Source organism: Capricornis sumatraensis, chromosome 10, assembly GCF_032405125.1.
Source record: "Capricornis sumatraensis isolate serow.1 chromosome 10, serow.2, whole genome shotgun sequence".
Classification (NCBI taxonomy): Eukaryota; Metazoa; Chordata; class Mammalia; order Artiodactyla; family Bovidae; genus Capricornis; species Capricornis sumatraensis.
In genome coordinates this window covers 14783613-14790863 of record NC_091078.1, presented here as the reverse complement: position 1 = coordinate 14790863, position 7251 = coordinate 14783613, and the positions used below count along the sequence as shown (strand labels likewise).

At 42.3% G+C, this 7251-nt stretch overlaps 1 pseudogene; it reads right to left on the bottom strand.

Moving 5' to 3' along the window:
* Window positions 1-4094: 4094 nt before the first annotated feature.
* LOC138087303 (translation machinery-associated protein 7-like) lies at window positions 4095-6980 on the bottom strand (annotated as a pseudogene).
* Window positions 6981-7251: the final 271 nt, after the last annotated feature.

Below are 7251 nucleotides of genomic sequence, written 5' to 3'. Positions count from 1 at the left end.
TACCTGTAAGGCTTCCCTCCTCCAACCCAAATTATACAAAGTAATCTTTATAAAATCAGCTTTCATACTTTAAAGAAGTTACCAATGTCTCGTTCTCTACCTACTGAAATGTAAACTTGGATGTTTAATGAACTCTTGGAACTCTATCCTTTTCCAGCTTACACAGGCTGTGCTTCCTCTTCACCTGCCTGTCCTAGGATTTGGGGTGTTTATTTTCCCTTTTTTCTTTTTATTATGAAATATTCTAACACATGCAAAAGTGGAGAGTACAAGGAACCCCTATCGACCTGTCCCAGTTGTCAGCAAATGATCAGTTTTGTTGCATCTGGACCCCCTCCAGCTCCCCACACACTACCTTTTTTTTTTGGTTCGTGAGCTTTTCAATTCTTTATTTTCTTTCCTGATTTTCAAATAATATTTCTTATAAAAATGTCACACATCACAAATGTACAAAGCAAAGAATGTGACAGCCTTCCATAATCCCACATTCCTCAGATAATAATCATTGTTCACAGTTTGGTGTACGTTTTCAGATTTTTTTTACTTTTTTGCTGTGAATATATTATATGATATAAATAACCGTATTTAATCTGCTTTGCAAATTGTTTTTCCATTCAACAATATATTTTTGACAGATTCCATATTAGATCATGTAGATCCACCTTATTCTTTCTAACAATCAGATTATATTATATTATATGCTTTGCTGTAATCTATTTAACCAGCCCCTATGGGTGGACAGTTGAGAGAGCAGTTTCCATCTTTCCATTGTTACAAAAAGGTTACAGTGAGCATGCTTTTACATATTTCTTTCTGCACTTGTGCAAGTATGTTTATAGGAAAGAATCCCAGAAGTTGAGTTGCTCAAGTTTAAACAGATGCTGTAAAATATGAAAAGTATATAAAAGTACTTATTTTGTCATTTTCTTACCTATAATTAATCTGTCTTGTCTTTGCCAAACTGATAAATTTAAACTATTTCATTATGATATAAATTTATAGGATTCTAAGTTGAGCCTCTTTCCTTCTATTAACCAAGTATCAAAACTCCAGGGAGGAGGTGGAGATGGCATGTTACTGACAGAGGAAAAAGGTAGAGGGACCCTGAGCCTGGAGAGTGGGCAAATTCTCACAATGGCAGGTGTGTTGAACTTCAGGTTAATGTAGCTGGACCATATGACAAGTTATAAGGTTCAGACCAAGGAGTAACTAAGTCGAATTCTCTACATTCAAGATTTGGTGCTCTTGAGGAGAGCCTGAAAGCCCCCAGCCTGCTTCTGTGTTCATTTCTATAAGGAGGCTTTTCCCCAGAGAAGCCTGCCTTCAGACCACGAGTACTCTCGTCCCACCCTTCCTCCTCAAATGTACCAGGACTCAAGCAGAATTTCAGCCAAAGATGGTGGACTTTGGGCTCATACTAAGATTGAGACACTTAAATCATTAGTAGAAGATATTTTTGTAAAACTGTAATACTTGAATTCCTGTACTTCTCAATGTGTACAGTAATTAAGAGAAACCAAAATTATTTTTTGTATAGGACTTGGATTCAGAAAATTCAGTATGTAGCCACTAAATTCATTCACTGAGTCAACCAGTGTTCCCCAGAGTTTTCCTGAGTAGTACCAGGTATTATTGCTAGATAAAGGGATACAAAGGAGAATAAGAGAGACTTATGGTATGGTATGGGCTTCCCAGATGGTGCTAGTGGTAAAGACCCCACCCCCAATGCAGGAGACAGAAGAGATGCTGGTTTGATCCCTGGGTTGGGGAGATCCCCTGGAGGAGGGCGTGGTAACCTACTCCAGTATTCCTGCCTGGAGAACGCCAGGACGGAGGAGCCTGGTGGGCTATGGTCCATAGGCTCTCAAAGAGTCAGACACAACTGAAGTGACTTAGCACATATGCATGCATGCATGCATGGTATGGTATGGGAGGAATGACTTCTATTTCAAAATAAAATGTTAATATCCCTATTATAAACAGATATAAAAAACAAAACTGACAGAGAATGAACCAGCAAGAGACACTCCCTGATCTGTGTTCAAAAGAACAAATACTAAATGCAAACAGAAAAAAATTACCGTGTTTAAAATTACCAAAAGGAGATAGTTCAAAAATATAAGAAATAATGTTTTAAGAAGTCAGCCGCAAGTGAATATGAGTTATAATGAAAAAACTTATTTCAAAATATGACTCATTTGATAACTTGGTTATAATATACAAGGATCATGAGCAATTAAAAATATTTTTATAAAAAATGTATGAACTGAAATTAACCACAGAGAAACATCAGAAAATCCAAACTAAAGGAAATTCTACAAAGCAACTGGCCAGCAATCTTTGAAAACATCAAGATCATAAAATCTAGGTGGAGGAACTCATCCAGATTAAAAGAAATTAAGAGAGAAAAACTAAATGCAACCAAGATTGGATCCTGGTCTGGCAAAGAAGGAGATGCTGCTGCTGCTGCTGCTAAGTCGCTTCAGTCGTGTCCGACTCTGTGCTACCCCATAGACGGCAGCCCACCAGGCTCCCCCATCCCTGGGATTCTCCAGGCAAGAACACTGGAGTGGGCTGCCATTTCCTTCTCCAATGCATGAAAGTGAAAAGTGAAAGTGAAGTTGCTCAGTCGTGTCTGACCCTTAGCGACCCCATGGACTGCAGCCTACCAGGCTCCTCCATCCATGGGATTTTCCAGGCAAGAGTACTGGAGTGGGGTGCAATTGCCTTCTCCGAAAGAAGGAGCTATTGGAGGCTTTATTTGGACAATTAGCAAAATTTGAGGGACTTCTTTGGTGATTCAGTAGTAAAGAATTCACCTGCAACACAGGAGACTCAGGAGACATGGGTTCAATCCCTGGGTTGGGAACATCCCGTGGAGGAGGCAGTAGCAACCCACTCTAGTATTTTTGCCTGGAAAATTCCATGGACAGAGGAGCCTGGTGGGCTACAGTCCATGAGATCACAAACTGTCAGACGTTACTGAGCACACATACAGTGAAATCTGAGTGTGAACTATAGATTCAGGTCAGTTCAGTTCAGTCGTTCAGTCGTGTCCGACTCCTTGCAACCCCATGGACTGCAGCATGTCAGGCTTCCCTGTCCATCACCAACTAATGGAGCTTACTCAAACTCACGTCCATTGAGTCGGTGATGCCATCCAACCATCTCATCCTCTGTCGTCCCCTTCTCCCTCCTTCAATCTTTTCCAGCATCAGGGTCTTTTCCAATGAGTCAGTTCTTTGCATTAATTGGCCAAAGTATTGGAATTTCGCTGCAGATTAGATATCAGTAATTTAACAATGTTAAGTTTCCTGAATTTAATAACTGTATTGTGACTATAAGAGGATGTCTTCACTGTTAACAGCAAAGATGAAAATGTTTAGGGGTAAAAGTTTACAATTTGCTTTCAAATAGTTCATTTAAAAGATAATAATAAAAAAAAAAGATAATAATGGTATGTAGTGTATAGTGAATAGTGAAAGTCGCTCAGTCGTGTCTCTTTGCAGCCCCATGGAGTGAATTCTCCAGGCCAGAATACTAGAGTGGGTAGCCTTTCCCATCTCCAGGGGATCTTCCTAACCCAGAGATTGAAGCCAGGTCTCCCACATTACAGGCAGATTCTTTACCAGATGAGCCACAAGGGAAAACCCCCTAATATATTGTATCCAGAATGGTAAAGCAAATGTAGCAAAAATAAGAACAATTGGTGAAAATAGATGAGGAGGGTTTGTTTTTGCAACATTTCTGTAAATTTTACTTTTTTTTTTCAAAATAAGAAGTTAAAAATTAAAAAGTCTTGGGAATTCCCTGGCTGTCCAGTAGTTAGTGCTCTTTGCTCTTGCTGTTCAGGGTCTGGGTTCAACCCCCGATTGGGGAACTAAGATCCCGTAAGCTGTGACACATGGCCAAAAATATAAAAATTAAAAAAGCCTTTTTTTTTTTTTACACAAGTTTACTCTTAAATATACAATAGATTCCAAGACAACACTTCATTCTAGCTATAGATGTCAAGAGATGTTATGGCAGGCAATCCAGAGGTCTAAAGAGGAATGGAACTAAGAATCATCATTGCCTCAGGCATAAGGAACAGCTTACTTTTTGCCAGATTTCTTGATTCCACCTGTGGCCAGGGGGCCTTTCTCTGAGACTTTGGCTTTTAGCTCCTTTAGTTTCTTCTATTGCTCCTTCTGTTTCTGCTTGCATGCCTCATCTCATCCATCTCCTTGGCTTGCTTCTTGGGCTGCTTCAGGGATGGCTTCTTGCCACCTTTGCACCCGACACGGCACCTGCCCAAGAAAGCCTTTAGGGTCTGTAAAGATAGAAAGATATTCCCAATATTCCTGGTATGGTATTTATTTAGAGTGGCTCCATCATGCTTTCTGGGAAGAAGAGGCTAACCATTTGAGTAAAGCAGAATTGGATGCCTGAACACAGCCCTTCTGTGCCCCTTGCTCTTGGAGAATAGCTGTTAGAAAAAAACAATACCAATGGCTGAGCTGCAAAATAAAATCAGCTTTGGAGCCAAGGTGTAACTTTCTGCCTCTGCCCAGTATTGCCCCTGAACAGCAAGCAGTAAATGAGACCCTGACAGCAACCTGACCCACCTCTGCCAAAGGTGGACAGTTGTTCTATAGACGCTTCTTTTTCCTTTTTATGTTGAATTTTCTTGATTCTTCCTTGTCAGTCCAGGAATGCTCTGAATTTTCTATGGATTGGAGTCAATCATTTGCACAGCACAATCTGGGCTGTCCTGTTCTTTGCTGTTGGAAAGGAACTCTGCTTTTCCTCCTAGGTCCGTGAGAAGAGAAGTAGAGAGTCTTCTGAAGCTGCCCCAGGCCCTGTAGGGGAAGACTTGCCTCCACCCCCACCCCCAGCCCACTCATCTGGGAGCCACAGCACAGTGAGTCCCTGAGGGGCTGTGTGTCCCACTTGGATGGTGGGCTGGGCCAGGTGGGAGGCTGGGGTGGACTGGTCGACTCTCAGTGTGACCTTGAATATTGAGGCTGCCAACATCTGAGGCTGGGGTGAAGTAAAGTGTCAGCTGCTCAGTTGTGTCCCACTCTTTGGGACCCCTTGGACTGGGGCTCGCTGGGCTCTTCTGTCCATGGGATTTTCTAGGCAAGAATACTGGAGTGGCTTGTAATTTCCTTCTCCAGGGGATCTTTCCGACTCAGGCATCAAACCCTGGTCTCCTGCATTGCAGGCAGGCTCTTGACCGTCTGAGACACCAGAGAGGCTGGGGTAATACCTTGAAAATTCACACATTTTATTACAAGTTGACCATGACTGTTTTGTGGCAGAAGTAGATAGGGCAGGAGAATATTTTTCCCTTGTGTACTATGCAGATTTACCTAGGAGGCACAGCCATTTGGCACTTACTCACTAAGCGGAACCACAGTTACTGAACAGGTATCTTTTGGGCGCTTATCAGGGGTTCAAGGGATGAGGCAGATGGTCGTGGTCCCAGCCCTCAAGGAGCTCAAACAGAAAGAAGAGTCAATGGATTAGGACAATACAGCGTGTCACAGCAGAGAAAGAGCAATTTCCTAGAACCTTGACAATATGTTTTTTATTTTAAAGCTGAATGGCAAAAACCCCACAAAAAATTAAAAGATAAGTGATAAACCGGAGGAAAAAATTTGCATATGTTTCAACTGAAGAGCTAAATGAAGGAAAAAAAAAGAGACCTACTCAATAAAAGTGAGGCCAAAAGCAGACAATTCAGTGAAAAGGAAACACAAATGGCTGTTAAACATATGAAAAGGTGCTCAACCTCACTCACAATAAAAGAAATGCAAATTGAAATTTCAATAGAATACCACTTTCACCTTGGCCAAGAACAAAGGTTGATAACACTGATGTGGAGAGCTTCAGAAACAGTCCTTCTGATATCTTTGTCCAAGAGTGCATTGGAACCTCTGTGGGGCAAGTTGGCCATAACTGTACATTTTTAAATACACATCTCTTGATTCAATAATCCCAATGCTAGGCACTTACCCTACAGACACATAGAATTTGTGAAATGTTACACTGTTAAGCGAAAAAAGGCAAGGTAGAGAGCAGTGCATATCATAGGCTATCAGCTGAGTTTCTATCTGAAACCACATATCTGGACCATAACTTTCTTAACTTTCCCCTAATGCTGGATGCATTGCGCCCTTGTTTTTATGATCATAAGTAATCCTGGAAGGACTTCCCTGACAATCCAGTGGTTAAGACTGTGCACTTCCCCGGCATGGGGGCATGGATTTGATCCTGGTCGGGGAACCCCAGATGCTGAGGGTGCAAGGGAGGACAAAAAAAAAAAAGTAATACTGGATAGACATGTTTTGTACATGAATCTTTGCCTACATGTCAGATTATTTCTCTGGGACAGTCCAGATTACTGGCTCAAAGAGAATTTAGAATAACAGCCACTACAGCCTCCCTGTGTGTTAAGCCCTCTGTTTTTTCCCTTCAGCCTCATAACAGCCCTGTGAGGCAGGGAGAAGCGCCCGTTCTCATACTTGAGAAGAAGAGCGTAAACGAGGCAAAGAGGCTTGTCCGTGGGCACACAGCTGGAATGGTGGGATCAGGACTCACACTTGCTTGGCTCCCACGCCCCTGCTTTAGCGTCCACTCATCTGCGCGGAGCGTTGTTAAGGCTCTTGATAAACGCTGTCAGCTATTTTCCAGAAACTTCACATCAATTTATGCTCCCAGAGAGAGTGTCACACTTGCCACACCAAGGCCAGTGTGGGGGGACCCCATGCTTTCATTTTGCTTATTTAGAAAGGGAAAAACAGGATCTCACACATCTTCAGTCTGGACATTTTTCATGCTTATTAGCTATTGATGCTTTTCCTCATTTAAACATTTTGGTTAGTTACTTATTTTTGGCTCTGCCGGGTTCACCTTGCTGTGTGGGCTGAGCAGGAGCTGCTCTGGTTGCGGCGCGCGGGCCGCTTGTTGCAGTGGCCCCTCTCGTTGCACAGCATGGGCTCCAGGGCCCAGGCTCAGTGGTTGAGGCTCATGGGCTCAGTTGCTCCTGGCATGTGGGGTCTTCCTGGACCAGGGATTAAACCTATGTCCCCCTGCATTGGCAGGTGAATTTTTTACCACTGAGCCACCAGGGAAGCCCTTTGTCATTTGTTAGAAAGTGTTCGTGTTGGACTATATATTCTTTAAAATATATCAAACTTTCTTTTAAAATGTATCACATCAATTCCTATCTAGTCTCAGTCAGAACACTGGCTCATTTTGGCTAAA